This window comes from Grammomys surdaster, unplaced genomic scaffold (assembly GCF_004785775.1).
Source record: "Grammomys surdaster isolate TR1022 unplaced genomic scaffold, NIH_TR_1.0 67, whole genome shotgun sequence".
Taxonomy (NCBI): Eukaryota; Metazoa; Chordata; class Mammalia; order Rodentia; family Muridae; genus Grammomys; species Grammomys surdaster.
Window position 1 is genome coordinate 3,936,392 of NW_021604569.1, and position 18,052 is coordinate 3,954,443.

The 18,052-nt window shown below is 36.2% G+C and overlaps 1 pseudogene; it reads left to right on the forward strand.

The window, feature by feature from the left end:
* The first annotated feature begins 17,286 nt into the window (after window positions 1-17,286).
* Window positions 17,287-18,023, forward strand: LOC114630513 (annotated as a pseudogene).
* Window positions 18,024-18,052: the final 29 nt, after the last annotated feature.

Below are 18,052 nucleotides of genomic sequence, written 5' to 3' on the forward strand. Positions count from 1 at the left end.
GAGAGAGAGAGAGAGAGAGAGAGAGAGAGAGAGAGAGAGACTTTCTCCATGAGACTGATGAATTTCCAAATTTCTGTTGAAAGAAACTTGTTTTTGTGATGTTCTTTCATTTAGGGTTTGGGACAATGGAGACACCTAAATTCTATACCACTCTTCACTCCCTAGATGGAATGTTTGCAGGGAAATCCCTTTCCCCCATGGTGCATGCTAAGTAGGGAAAGTATCCCATAGGTTCATACATTAAATGTATAGTCCATAGCTGATTAGTGTTCTGGGAAGTTGTAGAAACTTTAGGAAGTGAAGCTTAGCAGAAGGAATTGTGTCACTGTAGAAATATTACTACAGATGATACTTGCCAAGCGGTGTTGGTGCACGCCTTTAATTCCAGCACTTAGGAGGCAGAGGCAGGTGGATTTCTGAGTTCGAGGCCAGCCTGGTCTACAGAGTGAGTTCCAGGACAGCCAGGGCTACACAGAGAAACCCGGTCTTGAAAAACCAAAAAAATAAAAAAATAAAAAAAGATGATACTTGGTCACAGGTCCCTGTCAATAGTCTTGCTTCCTGTCTGCAACAAGGCCAGCAGTCACACCATACACATAGTTCTGTGATGTTTGGTCCAATGCATGTTGCCCAGCAATCATGAAATCATGAGCCAACACAGATGCCTTTCACCTTTTAAGCTGTTCTCTTAGGTATTTTAGTCACAGACACACAAAAGTAACTAGCATGAAAAGAGAGCAAAGGCTCAGTAATGCTTCTGTTGGTTTTTCAGCACCATAGAGACATCAGAAGTTATTCTTCATCAATTACTATAAGATGTTATATTTTTAAGCATAGTTCCCAAGTCCAGCTTCTCATGGCAATTCTTGTTAGAATATAAATGTTCTTCAGGTTAGGTCTGGAATCCTGTTGACTATAGTTTGTATAGTCCCCTTGGTTTTGGGCTTGGAATGGTGCTTCAATTTTTTTGGGTATGTTTCCTACCTCAGATTTAAACTTAATCTGAGTGTGTGTGTGTGTGTGTGTGTGTGTGTGTGTGTGTATACCTATGTGCCTGTTTAACTAAGAAATGGTACTTAGAGACCACATTTTAGGCAACATCAAATTTCACTAGCATCTGTTTATTAACTATTTTTGATTTTTTAGTAGACAATTTAGGAAATGTATTTATGTTTCTTTCAAGATAAAAATATATTAGCACATCATATTGAGATCCCTAACTCAAATGTGGAATTTCAGGCTACCCAACCTCATTAATTTTACAGCTATATATCTTCAATGTTACATTTAAAAATTATATATATATATATATGCTTTACTCTATTATACAGAATGCAATAATTACAGAGCACTATCACTGAGTAGAGTTGACCAGAGACACTTTGCTACTTTGCTATTCTTCACCTATTATTTTGGTCCTAGAATATAATTCATTAAGAAAGTTTAGTAAGCCTACTATTGTTTAAAAACCCTACAATAATTCTTTTCTGAATGATCATGCCACCAATTAAACATAAATTTAGAATCATTTGTTACATTTTCATTTTGTTTTTAACTGCTTGCATTTAAATTTTGAATATATATATATACATATATATATGTATGCATGTATATATATGAAAAATATTTCCATTACAAATTGAAATCCTTAAAACAAAGTATGTGAATTATTTAACTTAAATATTTTGGTCTTTCATTCACAATTTTCTCCAAATTGATCTTCACTTTTCTCTAAAAATCTATACTAGAAATTATTTTCTATTTTTATATAAAATATTAGTCCTCTGGTAACTGTGTATTCACTCTGGATGGATGTACAAAGGTTCAATCAGTCCTTAGGTGGTGAGAATTTGAGTACTTTCCAGATCTGGGTGTGATAAACGGTGCTCTTGTAAACAGCCTTGTGCATGCCTTTTAACATTTTTCCTAGGTAGTTTTAGGATAGATTCCTGGAAATGAGCTTTCTGGGTCAGAGGGTAAATGCTTTTGTCAGCTGCTGCCAAATTTATCCCATATTATTCTACATGGTTATCACCAGCAATGCAGGAGAATAGCTTCTTTCTCACAGCCTTTCCAACAGGCATCAAATGCTTGGATTTTTGCCAAGTTGATAGGGAAAAAATAACTGTTCTCTATAATTTTAATTGCCATTTCTCTTATTATGAATACATTTAAACATCTTTTAATAACTGTAAGGGTCAGGAAAATGTAAGTATAAAAATCTTTGAAAAGCATGATTTTCTGTTAACTTGTAGATGTATCTCAAGGAAACAAGAATGCTTGTTAATCGAAACCAAATTGATACAACATATAAGTCTACTAAAGTGGTAGAAAGTATGATATGTTTACTCAAAATAGGTCAAAGAGCATTTGTCAACAGGGTCCTTAATACTCCTTAGATTTCTTTTCAGATTTGAAAATTTAAATTTTCACATGACTGCTTCTCACACATCTCCTTGTCTTGCAATAAAGTGAAAGGAGATGAAACACAAAATAATAATTGCACAGCATCACTGCTAGGCTGTGAGGCAGACCACTAAAAAAGCAATAAATCTTAGGTTTTTCTGGAGATAGAATGAAACTCATTAAAGTTGTAAAGACTCATTCTGGTTCTAGGTGTCAAATGTTGAAAGAAATTAAAGATCACAGAGAGGAAAGCTTCCTCAGTGACTTAGGGTCCATGTCCCCAATGTCACAGAGAAATCCTGTGTTCAAAGAGGCTGAGGCTGCTATTTAATGTATGGCCAGAAGTAAGGAGGCGGGCAGAAAGAAGGAAGTGTTTCAGAGAAGAGAGGGCAGTGCAGAGGCTCTGAAAGGAGAAAGAGTGGTGTTAATGCATCTAAAACAATTCTCTCTACTCAGGAGAAAGGAATGAGAGGAGCCCATCCAGGCATCCATATCTCAATCTTTCTAATGCTTTTTCTAATGCTTTTCTTTTACAATTGTCAAATGGGATATATAAGATATAATAATGAATCATGTAAGTGACTCAGTAGATTAATAAACAGATAATCCTATGACCAACTAACACAGGACACAGATACTTTCCTTAGCCCACAAGATTTTTCTCTCGGCATATAAACATTTTACAAATTGTCTCCATTCTTAGAAACATGGGGAAATCCTACTGACTTAGAAAAGCAGACATGCCGGGCAGTGGTGGCGCACATCTTTAATCCCAGCACTTGGGAGGCAGAGGCAGGAGGATTTCTGAGTTCGAGGCCAGCCTGGTCTACAGAGTGAGTTCCAGGACAGCCAGGGCTATATAGAGAAACCCTGTCTCGAAAAACCAAAATAAATAAATAAATAAATAAATAAATAAATAAATAAAATAAAAAGAAAGAAAGAAAGAAAGAAAAGCAGACATGCCATTGTCCTGCTACAGGTTAAGGAACAATAGTTAGCAATGTCTGCTAAAATGTAAGCAAAAGATATAAACTCTTAAGACTGGACAGCAAAGCCAAAATCACCCTAGTAAAATTCATAGATGAATGTTCTTTTGTTAAATGAAAAGTATTATAAAAATTCTAAGAAAGCAGCCATATACTGATCGGAAAACATACAAGCATTTCAAATTTAAAATGTAGGGAATTTAGTAATAAAGTAATAAATTATAATCTCCACTGAAAACAGAATGGTAGCCAACACTTGTTTGATGAAAATGCCCACAAAATACAGAAAGGATAGACATTGTACATACACAACAAAACTTACAAAATTGCCGCTATTATGAAGGAAATGACCATCTCTCAGGTTTTGGAGATCAGGTTGACTAGACATTTGATGAAGGTAACTTTAAAAATATGATATAAAAAGATTTATTTAACTAAATTATGCAAAGTATCATAAGTTATATATAATGAATACTTGTTACTTGAATTTTATAGTCTAAGGTCTATTTATAAAAATCATTTAATCATACCATAGATCACTCCTCTAACATTTGGAAAAGTAGAGTTTGTGCAAACAGTATTCTGAAATCAATGAGAAAAATATAGTGCTGCCGAGAAATGGAGAAAGTTAATAGTTTTTAAAGTTATTCTAGGTTATATAACTAATTGAGTCTAATCATTCCCCAAATTAACCACACTCAAAGTACAGAAACATCACAACAACACAGTGGCAAAAATTTCTCAGAAGCAATCTTGAATACCAGGAAATATTGAACTGGTAACTTTCAGCAGGTTTTGTGTTTCCAGTTGAAAATACATTCCTCTCTCATATAACATATCTTTTCCATACTTTCCACTCCCTCTATTCCTCCCAGCTCCCCTCCCCCAAATTCTCTCTTCTCCCCATTCACTCCACCACAACCTTTCAAAAAAGGATAGGCCTTCAACAGACAACAACCAAACATGACAAAACAAGATATAATAAAACAAGACAGAAGCCCTCACATTGAGGCTGGTCAAGGCAACCCAACAGGAGGAAAAGAGGCCCTAGAGCAGGGAAGAGTCAAAGAGACTGTTGGGTGGGAGTGGGGTGGGGGAATGGGAAGGTCAGATGCACCAGACAAAGCAGCCACTCCAGTTTGGCTCTACCCTAGGTCTTTGGGCTACACAGTCTCCAGTTTCTGACAATCCAGGCAGTGTAGGGCATGGGCTCCCCCTCATGATGTAGGTCTCAAGTTAAATCAGACATTGATAGGTCACCCCCACAAGTTCTGTGCCGCATTGCCCCAGCATATCTTGCATGCAGGACAGATTGTACATTGAAGGTTTTGTGGCTGGGTTGGTGACCATGTTTCTGTTTTAGTAGCCTGAAAAGTACCTTCCTATACAAAGAGACTAGAACAAGGAATAAAGGCTCCATGCAAGCACCAGCTTGATCTCTTATGTTCAATAAGCTACACAGATGTTGTCCTTGGTTTGTGGAGAGAGACCTTCTGTCTGAGCATCAGCCTTGCTTATCTCTAAGGGACTGTCTCCTCCAACAACTCAACTGAATGCAACACAGTCCTACCAGTGGGAACCTTGCCTGGCTACAAAAGATGGCCAGTTCAGACTTCTTATCCCCAATTGCTAGTAATCCTCACAAGACCACCCTCATAGATTCCAGAAAGCTTTCACTTCACTAGGTTTCCACTCTGTCCCACAATTCCAGCTGCTGCTCCCTGCATTCTCCCTCCATCCTATCTCCCTCCCTATCTGATTCCCTGCTGTTTCCAACTCCACCTGCTCCCAGTCCATCTTTGAAATAAATTTCTGCTTTCCAGAGAGATTCTTGTGCACACTCTCTTCACCTTAGCCCTCCTTGCTATTTAGCCTCTCTGAGTCTTTGGACTGTAGCCTGATTGTCTTTTACTTTATAGCTAAGATTGACTTATCAATGAATGCATACCATATTTGGCTTTCTGGGATGGGTTACCTAACAGTAGATGGTTTTTTTTTTTCTAGCTCCATCAGTTTGCCTGCAAACTTTATGATTTTTTAAACAGCTGATTAATTCTCCACTGTGTAAGTGTACCACATTACCTTTATCATTTCTGATATTGAGGGACATCTAAGTTGTTTCCAGTTTCTGGTTTTATGAATAAAGCTACTATGAACATAGTTGAACAATTGTCCTTGTGGTATCCTTTGGCTATATGCCCCCGGATGGTATAGCTGGGTTGAGGTAGAAATATTTCTAATTTTCTGAGGAACACCATATTGATTTCCACAGTGGTTATACAAGTTTGAACTTCCAACAACAATGAAGCAGTGTCCTAACCAGCATGTGGTGTCACTTATAATACTGATCTTAGACATTCTGATAGGTGTAAGATGAAACCTGAAAGTCATTTTGATGGCTAAGGATGTTGATCATTTAAATATTTCTCAGCCATTTGAAAATTCTCTGTTGAAAATTCTTCTTAGATCTGTATCCCATTTTTGTTGTTGTTGGTTTTTTTTTTTAATATCTAGTTTCTTGAGTTCTTTATATATTTTGGATATCAGACCTCTGTCAGATGTGGGGTTGCTGAAGGTCTTTCCCCATGCTGCAGGCTGCCAATTTGTCCAGTTGATGGTGTCCTTTACCTTACAGAAGCTTTTAAGTTTCATTTATTGATTATTGCTTTTAGTGCTTGAGTTATCAGGTACCAAGAAAGTTGTCTCCTGTATTAATGTGTTCAAGGCTATCTCCCACAGTTTCTTTTAGCAGGTTCAGTGTGTCTGGTTTCATGCTGAGGTCTTTGATCCACTTGGACTTGAGTTTTGTATAAGGCAATAAATATGGATTTATTTGCATTCATCAGCATGCAGATATCCAGTTTGACACAATCAATTTGTTGGAGATGTTGTCTTTTTTCCAGTGTGTATTTCTGGCTTCTATATAAAATAAAATCAGGTATCCATAGGTGTGTAGGTTTACATCTGGGTCTTCAATTCGATTCTATTGATCAACCTGTCTCTTTTAATGTCAATACCATGAGTGGTTTTTATTACGGTAACTCTGTAGTACAACTTGAAATCAGGGATGGAGATACCTGCAGCAGTTCTTCTATTGTTTGGGATGTTTCAGCTATTCTGGGATTATGTTTTTTCATATGAAGTTTAGAATTCTCCTTTGAAGATCTGTAAAGAACTGTGTTGAAATTTTGTTGGGAATTGTGTTGAATCTATAGATTGCTTTTGGTAGAATGGCCACTATAGTAATCTATGTTAATTCTATCAGTCCATAATCATGGAGACATTTCCATCTTCTGATATCTTCTTCAATTTCTTTCTTCAAAAACTTGAAGTTTTTTTCATGCAAGTTTTACACTTGCTTGATTATTGGAGTTATACCAAGATATTTTACATTATTGTGAAGGTCAGTTTTCCTGATTTCTTTCTCAGCCTGTTTGTCATTTGTGTTTAAGAGGGCTGCTGGTTTTTGTGTTTTTGTTTTTATTTTTGTTTTTACTTAATCTTGTATTTAGTGACATTGATGAAGGTATTTGTCATTTGTAGGAGTTCCTTTGTAGAATTTTTAGGTTTACATATGTCCACTATTATATCAGCTGCAAATAATGATACTTTGAATTTTTCCTTTCAAATTTATATCTCTTGCAGTTGTCTTAGTGTTTTAGTTAGAACTTCAAGTACTATATTAAATAAATATGGAGAGAGTAGACAGCCTTTTCTTGATTCTTATTTTAGCATACTTGCTTTGAATTTCTCTCCACTTAATTTTATGTTGGTTATAGACTTGTTGCAAACTGTGTTGGATATGTTTAAGTGGATTATGTGTCTTGACTTTTGTATATTAAACGATCACTGTATCTCTGAAATGAAGCTAACTTGAACATGGTGGATGATCTTCTTTTGTGTCCTTAGATTCTGTTTGCAAGCGTTTTATTGAGTATTGATGCACATATATTCATAAGAGAAACTGGTATGTAATTTTTATTCTTTTGTTGAGTCTTTATATAGTTTTGGTTTCAGGGTAAGTGTGGCCTCTAAAATGAGTGTGGCAGTGTTTTGTCTATTTATAGTTTGTGGAATAATTCGAGGAGTATGGGTATTAACTTTACTTTGAAAGTCTGATATAATGGTATGCTAAAACTATCTGACCATGTGTTTATGTCTTTATTTCATTTGTTCATTTGTTTCTTTGTTTTTGGTCAGGAGATATTTAATGACTGCTTCTATTTCACTGATGGTTAGATGTCTATTTAAATTGTTTATCTGATCTTGATTTAACTTTCATAAATAGTATATATCAAGAAAATTATCATTATTTTTAGATTTTCCAATTTGGTGGATTGCAAGCTTTTAAAGTATGTCTTTGTGATTCGCTGTATGTTCTTCATGTCTGTCATTATATTTCCCTTTACATTTCTGATTTTCTTAATTTGGATAGTCTTACTCCATCCTTTAGTTAATTTGAATAAAGATTTGTCTATCTTGTTGACTTTCTCAAAGTGCTAACTTTTTGTTTTGTTGATTCTTTCTGGTATTCTCTTTGTTTCTATTTTATTGATCTCAATCCTCAGCTTACCTATTTCTTGCCATCTACTCCTCTTAGGTATGCTTACTTGTTTTTGTTCTAGAGTCTTTAGATGTGTTGTTAAGTTTCTCATATGAGATACCTTTAATTTTTTTCATTTAGGCATTTAGTCCTATGAACTTTCCTCTTAGCAATGCTTTGACTATGTCCCATGAGTCTGGGTATTTTATGCATTCATTTTCACTGAATTCTAGAAAGTCTTCAATTTCTTTCTTTATTTCTGCCTTGAACTCCTTGAACCCCATTCAGTAGGGAGTTATTCAGTTTCTATGGTTTTGTATGCTTTCTGCTGTTTTTAATGTCCAGCTTTAATCCATGATAGTATGATAGGATACGGGGGATTATTTCAGTTTTCTTGTATCTGTTGAGGCTTGCTTTGGAACCAATTATGTGGTCAGTTTTGGAGAAAGTTCCATGAGGTTCTGAAAAGAAAAAATATTCATTTGTGTTTGGCAAAATGTTCTGTGGTGATCCTAACAGGTCCATTTAGTTTATAATGTCTGTTAGCTCCATTATTTTTTGTTTACTTCTTGTCTTGAGGGGGGCATTGAAGTGTGTGAGGACCAATATGTGATTTAAGCTGTAGTAGTGTTTTCTTTTACAAAATGAGTATTTTTTATGTTTGGTGCATAGATGTTAAGAATTGAGACATTATCATTGTGGAGTTTTTTCTTTGTTGTGTATGAAGTATCATTCCTTACCTCTTTTGATTAATTTGGGGTTGAAGTCTTTTGTTAGATATGAAAATGGCTACACCAAATTGCTTCTTAGTTCCATTTTCCTGGAATAGCTTTTTCCAACCCCTTACCCTAAAGCAATGTCTATCCTTGGTATTGAGGTGTGTTTCCTGGTTGCAGCTGAAGGATGGATCCTGTTTTTGCATCCATTCTGTTAGTCTGTGTTTTTTTTAATGAGTAATTGAAACCATTGATATTGAGAGATATCAATGACTAATAATTGTTGATTCTTGTTATATTGTTGATGGTGGTGTGTGTGTGTGTGTCCCTTCTTTTGGTTTTGCTGGTGTGAGACCATTTACTTCCCATCTTTTCATGAGTAGCCTCTGTAGTTTCCCATCTTTCCCATCTTTTCATGGGCAGCCTCTTTTCATAGCTAGCCTCTGTAGTTGCAACTTTCCTTCTAGAACCTTTTATAGGGCTGGCTTTGTAGATGGATAGCATTCAATTTTTGAATTTATCATGAAATATCTTACTTTGTCCATTTATGGTGATTGAAAGTTTTGCTAGGAAGAGTAAGTAGTCTGTCCTAGCATCTGTAGTCACTTAAAGGTGATGATAGTACATCTGTCAAATCCCTTCTGTCTTTTAGAGTCTCCATTGAGATGTTGGGTGTAGTTCTAATAGGCCTACCTTTATATGTTACCTTTTCTTTTTCCCTTGTAGCTTTTAATATTTTTTCTTTGTTCTGTATGTTTAGTGTTTTGATTACTGTGTGGCAAGGGAATTTTGTAGAGAAATTTTAATCTAGCAACATGGATGCTCTGGCAAGGAACCATATCCAAAGACATTCTAGGTCTATGTGATCTTACCAGAATGCAGATGTACACTAGATTATAGTATGATCTGGATGGAATACAGACACAACATTTAATTCCCAACAATGAAGATAAGGTTAGTTTGTAGAAAGAGGTAGCCATGTTTGAAAGTAATGTCTAATTCAGGAGCAGACAAAGTAATGAACTAGAGAAAGATTTGACTGAAAGAGTCAGAGATTTGACTGAAAGAGTCAGAGATAGTTCTCACACAAGAACAGCACAAGTGAGGCCACTTAAGAGCAGGAGAAAGAGAAAAGTTTATGTGATGTATAGAATGTGGTATATGTGTGGCAATTTTACAGACATAGGTTGAAGAGAACAAGCTAGACACAGGGTGAAGACAGAACAATACAAAGAATGAGAGGGAATCAGGAGATTAAAACATATTGCCAAAGTCATTATGAGGCCAAGCAGAGCAATTCAGAAGAAGTGAGGAGAAGCTGGATTGAATCAGTCACCTTGGGAGATTAGATTGTATGGGGAAACTAGAAGCTTCTTGGCCTAGGTCTTCGGATAGTTAGAACAGAGAAAGTAACATTCTGGCCTCAGCCTACGTCATGTATTTATACAGTTTGGGTATGGCTCTCATCTCATCTCTTCATCTGAGGAAATAAAAGCAACATTTACAGGACTTTCCTTTCTGGTCAAATGAATTTGGTGTTCTGTATGCTTCTTGTACCTTTATAGGCACCTCCTTCTTTAGCTTAGGAAATTTTTCTTCCATAATTTTGTTGAAAATATTTTCTGAGCCTTTGAGCTGGGATTCTTCTGCTTCCTTTATTCCCACTCTTTCTATGTTTGGTCTTTTCATAGTGTCCCATTTCTTAGATGTTTTTTGTCAGGAAATTTTTAGATTTAACATTTTCTTTGACCTATGTATCCATTTTATCTGTTTATCTTCAGTGCTGGAAATTCTCTCTTTCACTCTAGTATTTTGTTGGTGAAGCTTGTGTCTGTACTTCCTGTTTGCACTCCTTAATGTTTCAATTCCAGAATTTCCTTAGCTTGTGTTTTCTCTATTGCTTATACTTTCATTTTCAGGTCCTGTACAGTTTTATTCATTTCTTTGAACTGTTTTACTTTTTCTGGGGTTCTTTAAGTGATTTATTCTTTTTCTCCAAATGTTTGTCTTTTTCTGGATTTCTTTAAGTGATTTATTCATTTCTTCTTTAAGTATCTCTATTATGCCGCAGAGGGGTGTGTGTGTGTGTGTGTGTGTGTTTACACTACATTGGAATATTCAGGGCCTCGTGTAGTAGAATTGCTGGATTCTGGTGGAGGTCACAAGTGGGCAGCCTATAGGATCCCCAAGAGGCATGGATGGGGATGCAAGACTGTAGCTGATATTCTGTTGTAACTCAATGGATAAACCTGAGGGATTGGATTTGCTGGGAGAACAGAGAGGCTATGTTAAGACTTTTTAAAATTAATTTTAAAAAATAGAAATGAATTGTTCTAGTCTGTCTATGACTTACCTATTACTGCTGTAACAAATCACCACGTAACTTAAGACCTTTGTAACTCAAGGAACACAATCATCTTAGAGTCTGTCACTAGAATTTCTAGCTCATCTTCAAAGCCAACAGTTGCGCATCCTTAGAACACTTCATTCCCTTCGGCTTCTTCCACTGATGACAGCAGAGACTAGAAGGTGTTTCCATTTTTAAGGATTTATTTGGCTATATTGGGAGCACATGGATAATTCAGGATCATTTTCCAGTCTCAAGATCTAAGTCTTCGTCCCAAGTACAGGCCCTCTTTTCTTTCATAGTCAAGAGTCATAGGTTTCAAGAATTGGGATGTAACCATCCTTTGGAAACCACTCACCCCACTGACAATACCTTGGAAGTATAAAGAAACTGGGGAGAATAATAAAAAAAAATTAGGATTCTACATTAACAGTATTTGTTGCTCTGTAACACTTTTGTGTCCTAAAATATATTGTTATCTCAAAAATAAGAGAAGTATAACCTGGGAAGGTGAATATACACAATGTTCAAAACACTAGTTACTCAATCAAAGCTTGACTGAGTAGTGACTGTGAATGTTAAGGATTAAGGATTAAGGATGTCTCTAAAACAGACCAAACTGAGAACTCTATTCTCTATTTATTCCAGGTTCTTCTCTTACCAAAGAAAGAATTCAGAAACAAAAGTAAGGAATCAAAAGGAAATTTATTATCAAGCAAAGGAAGACCCTCAGTGAGTTCAAGCTTCCCAACAGGGAGTCCTGACATGGGGTGTTTAGATAGCACTTTTTATGGGTTTGCAGAATTCTGCCCTCTGAGATAGGTATGATTGTTACTTTATTGTCATCAAAACAGTTGTGATTACTTGAATTAAATACTCACAAGAATTGGCTAACATTCCCCGTAGAAAGAAGGTTGAGAGATTACCAGACCCCCATCTGAGACTCCAGCCACTTGTTCTCCTCTTCCCACACACTCCTACATCAGATGATGTAATCCTGCTTCTGTTCTATGTGGTTTCAGAGGTGCTAAAATTAGATAGCTGACTCTAGCTAAGAACTCCATCTAAGCAGCTTCTCAGAGGTCAGTACTCAGGTTTGGCTGATAATTTTCTGTGAGCCAGTTCTAAATAGCTCATGGTCCTCTAACCACTCATCAAGCTGGGCTCAGATGAAATTGGTTTTTGTTTGTTTGTGTGTTTATTGCATGCTATTGGAGCCTTATTCAGGGTTAGTAGGCAAGAAATGTTACAAGAAAGTTCCTCAATAATGGACAATTATGAATGGAAGGGAATTCATTCATGAGGTAAGGTGAAAAAATTACAAAGAATTCTAGGACGGGATTGGGATTTTCTATTCATAGAGTCTACTCCTATTTTATATCCTTATATGGGCTAATTGAATGTGACATGTGTCAGATGAGTACCTGCAAGGTCACTGATATAGAGATTCAACTATATGAAACAAAACACAGATCATGGTTATGTCTGTCACCTGGTTTTGTAGTTAACCCCTTATTTTGGTTCTATCTATACAGCCTACCTCAAAAGTGAAAATTTAAAGACAAAACAAAATGTATTATAATAATCTCAGACAGTAACAAAAGAGTTGGGCTAACAATTATTACATTCTTCCCTGACTAAAGTTTAACTATTAATTATTAAACCTTGTATGTATCAAGTATATATTATAATATTTATACATTATTATATTTATATAATATAATATTAAGGCTAATTATTATTATAAGCCTTAGTTATATTGTTAGCCTATAATTACAATGCATTAAGCCTCAATACAAAATTAATAAATCAAATATAAATTAACCAATTTTGAAAAGAATCTTTGAAAACTTGACTTAGCTGGGAGAGGGAAAGAGGAGGTAAGAACATAAAGATCACTGGCTTTCCCACACATTGCCGCCATAGTTGATCTTTTAAGGTATGGGTGGGCAAGTTTCTATAAGGGACCTCATAATGAAAACAGATTGATCCCTGCTGCTTCTGTTCAAGTAAGTCCTACCGTTGCAGCACTAAATCTGTCAGAAAGTGTCTGTGCATTGTCAAGGTATTTTTATAACATAATATAGAAAGTAGTCATGACTATTCCATACAAGTCAAGTATAGAAGACTGGCTAGGCTACTTCAAACAAAACAATTGGCATAAATAGCTAGATAATCGCAGCCAAACAAACAAACAGATAACAAGCATAAAGTTCTACAATTCAGCTCTATATACCACTATGAATGAAAATAACAACCACAGACACACACATTCACACACACACACACCAAGTTTAAAAATAAAACAAAAATAACCACAACCAATTATCTACACACAACTCAGGTGGAATGTTTTAAGAGAAAAAGACTCAATGACTCCAGGAGTTGATGGTTGAATCAAGAATGGGAAGTACGGCAATTCAGCTTGTGTTGTTAATAAACGTTTTTGGCAAGAGAAAAAGAATGCAATTGTCTTAAATGTTGAAAGACACAGTATCAGTTATCCACAATGCCTAACACTTTTTAAAAGTTTGCAAACGGCTTACTAGAAAAAGAGGAGAATCTGTTTAACACTGAGAGACATCTACCTCAAAGCCTGTATACCTTCCAGTAACATGGTGAATTAAACCTTTTAATGTCCATGGAAAAGCAGCTGGCTGCAAATACATTTCATACTGACCTTGCAGTGAGGTGAGAATAATGAGACATACACCTTGCTAAAAAGGAGACCAGAGGGCTTGTTATATAACCTTACTATCACCAAAGGGAACATTGAAAACAACTTAACAGTACTAAAATCCTTCAAAGTAATAAATGTAAAGTAGACACATAAAATTCCACACACTTTCTTTCCTACCCACCAGCTAAAGAGAAGTGGAAAAGATATGAAACATAAAGAAATGTTTTAAGGTATAAAAATGATAGGCTACCTATGATGGTGCGAGCTTGCAATCTGAGCATTCACAGGAGGAGCTGAACTATGAGACTAATCTATACTATACAGCAAGAGCCTTCTGAAAAGGGGGCGGGGTGCCAGTGAGTCAAATTATATAGTAACTATGAAATAAATAAGTAAACAAGAACCTATCATCATGGAGGCCACTAAAGCTCAGCATTATATCAGTGTGCCATTGTGCATATGTGCATATTACTTTTTAATTTTCTGGATTTGAAGGCACAGCATTTAAAGTTTGCGTTAGTAAACAGTGTATTAGTTTGCTTTCTGTTGTGAAATAAATACCACAACTGGAAAAAATGTGGGGAGAAAAGTATTTTATTCAGCTTACATATTACAGTCCATCGTCAAGGGATTCCAGGGCAGGAGCGGAAGGCAGGAACCTGAGGGAAGGAATGCAGAGTCCTGGCTCACTTCCATTGGCTTGCTCACCTACCTGTCTTATATGGCCCATGCCAAATACTGAGAACGGCACTTCTCACAGTGGGCTGGGCCTATCATTCAAGAAATTCTTCCACAAACATGGCCACAGACTAATCTGATGGAGGCAGCCTCCCGCTTGAGTTTTCTTTTTCCCAGATGGCTCCAGTTAAGCTGACAAAAATGAACCAGCCCATGACAAAATATTAAATAAAACTATACAGCAAAATTGTATCACTAAAATCATATCTTCAGGCAATAAAATGTACAATGTAAAATAAATTATGTGATAATGTTTAGTAACAGAAATAACAAAGTAATGTATTTTTTGCTACATATAGAAAAAACAATGAAGTTTCATTAGGAAAATTAATAAAATGAGAAGTTCTAGTAAGTAGTATTGAAATAAATACTGAACAATTTTTTCAAGAATGGTTAATGAATAATAAATGAAAATTTTATCTTGGTGGGTGTATGTGTTGTGTGTGGGGGATATATTGTATGTGTATATATGCTGTGTGTGAATACATGCTGTGTGTGGGGATACATTGTGTATGTCTATGTTGGGTGTGTCTATGTTGGGTGTGTATATGCTGTATGTGGGGATATGTTGTATGTGTGTATATCTTGTATGTGTGTGTATGTTTTGTGCATGTGTATATACGCTGTGTGCATGGAGAAAAAACAGGATACTCATAGTCTACTCTATCAGAAAACTTCAAGGGTGCACCATCATGATTAACTCTAGTCCCTGCCACACATTAAATCTACAAAAGTGACTCATCTTCTATTTAAAATTGTGTATCCTTTGCCCAACATTTCTAACACAGTTAAGCCATCTTTCCCCTCAGTAACACTATACAGCCTGAGCAGATTGTATTTACCTATATATCCATATTCATATATGTGGATGCATGTTATAATAACTAATAAAAAGAGGCTATAAATTTGAAAGAGAGAGAAGAGCATGATATATACATATATATACATATATACACATACACACACACACATATATATATATACTTATCTTGGTGTGGGGGGCTTGGAGAGAGCAAAGGGAGGGGGAAAGTGATGTAATTACAGTTTATTCTCAAAAAATAAATTTTGAAACTACTTCTCATTATTTATTTGTTTCTATAAATTCCACTTTTAAAAATAACATATATGAAACTATGCAGTGTTGGTGCCAGGCTTAATTCACATACCATGTTGTCCAATTTTATCCATGCTTCTATAAATGACATTTTAAGGCTGGATAGCAGTCCATTATGTATACATATAGTGTATTTCTTTATCCATATAGCCAGTGACAGATGTTTAGGGTTTTTGCATATCATGACTGTGGTGGAAAATACAGAAATGAATGTGAGATTGCCGATATTTGTTCAAGATACTTAGTGTACAGCTTTTCCTGGTGAAACATGAAAAGAAATATCTGTTCATTCCAGATAAGGTGCTAACTGCAGAATCAAAGCAATTCCATTCAAAGCTAGCTTGGTGAAACAATGTGCTCAGTGGGTTATGCACAAGAACATGAGTAACTCAAGTAATTGCATCACTGAAAGTCCTTCCTGGGTGAGGACTCAGGAAACTGCATCCCCAGCTCCAGAAAAGCCCTCTCTTTTCAACAACCTGAGAAAGAACTTGTGAATCTAGCAACTTCCTGTCCTTCCTGAGTCTTGCATGAGTAGCCTGAAATGTGCTAGCCTTTCTGAGTCTTCTGAGCCTCCCTCCAGTAACAAATGTCTCAATTCAAAGGAAACAGGTATACAACAAGCAATGGCATGTTTATTTTTATTTTCTTGCCTATTATTTCTGATATGTCCAAAATAAAATATCATTGCCAGGACCAATGCCACAAAGATTCCCCTAGAATTTTTTTATTGGAGTTCTGAGCACTCCAAAGTTGGAAAGACAGTTCTTTCAACATCTGCATTCTTCATATTTGGGGCTTAACTACCTTCAAAATATATATAACTCAATTTCAAAAAATTACCTCAGATCTCCAATTTAAATTCTGCATTTGAGTTGTACTATCAAAGAGCCAAACTTATCATAGTTTCAAAATACTCAATTAAAAAAACAATCCAATAAAAAAATGAACAAATCTTTGAACAAATACTTCATTAATTAGTATTTGAATAGTCATTAGTAATTGGAGAAAAGCAAATTAAAAGTATAACTAAATATTACTAAGTATCATTAAAATGGTTTCATAAAAATAGTTAGCAGCTGTCAGCAAGTATAGAGAAAAACTAGACTTCCTTGTACATTATTGCTCTTTGGAAGATATTTAGAAATTTCTTATCAATTTTGGCATACACTTTCCAAATGGCCTAGCCATTCAACTCTTCAATATTCCTCTAACCGAAAGGACAGTTTTATGTACCCAACCTATATGGCAGTATGCTGTAGGAAGTTTGATCACACACAGTGAACCTCAAGACTGTGAACTGGAAAAATCTGTTTCATGTGGAATGGTGCAGCCCTAGCACACACCTTTAACCCAAGAGCTTTCTGTAAATAAAACCTGTTGTTTCTGTAAGGAGTAGGTCAAGAGGCTGAGCAAGCAACTAGTTGAGAGGGAGTGAAAATTTAAAAAAAGAAAAGAAAACAGGAAAGAGAAAGGGGAGGCTTAGAGTTGAAGGATATTTAAAACAGTGTGGAGAAGGAGCTTTTTCCTTCTGGGATATCGGTGGAGGAAAAAGGCCAGCTGGGTGCTTTGTCTCTCTGAGCTAGTAGCTTTCACTGCAGCATTTGTCACCTGGTAAATCACACATCTGGGATTTTGTATTAAACACAGCAATGTAGGATGCTGCTACTGCCACCAGCACAGCTGGACACCCCACCCCACCCCCACCCCTGCTGGCCGCCACGTCCTCGGATTTGTTCCAACAGTCTGTTAAAACATGGTGGATTACTATGAAGTGTTGGGCATGCAGAGACATGCCCATGCCTCACCTGAGGACATTAAAAAGGTATATCAAAAACAAGCACTTAAATGGCACCCGGACAAAAATCCTGAGAATAAAGAAGAAGCAGAGTGGAAATTCAAACAAGTAGCTGAGGCCTATGAAGTGTTATCCGATGCTATGACAAATACCGCAAAAAGGATTAAATGGTAGTGGAGGAGTAGGTGAAAGTCATTTTGACAGTCCATTTGAGTTTGACTTCACATTCCGGAACCCAGATTATGTCTTCAGGGAATTTTTTGGTGGAAGGGACCCATTTTCATTTGACTTCTTTGAAGATCCATTTGATGACTTTTTTGGAAACCGAAGAGGTCCCCGAGGAAGTAGAAGACTAGGTGCCAGCTCCTTTTTCTCTGCCTTCAGTGGATTTCCTTCTTTTGGAAGTGGATTTCCTGCTTTTGATACAGGCTTTACTCCATTCGGGTCACTAGGTCATGGGGGTCTCACTTCACTCTCTTCAGCGTCATTTGGCGGCAGTGTAATGGGCAACTTCAAATCAATATCAACGTCAACTAAGATAGTTAATGGCAAAAAAAATCACTACAAAGAGAATTGTGGAGAACGATCAAGAAAGAGTAGAAGATGAAGAAGATGGACAGTTAAAGTCCTTGACGATAAATGGTGAGGAGCACCTGCTACGCTTGGATAACAAGTCATTCAACGCACGCATTTAACAGAAATGCTAAACCATAGCAAGCACCAT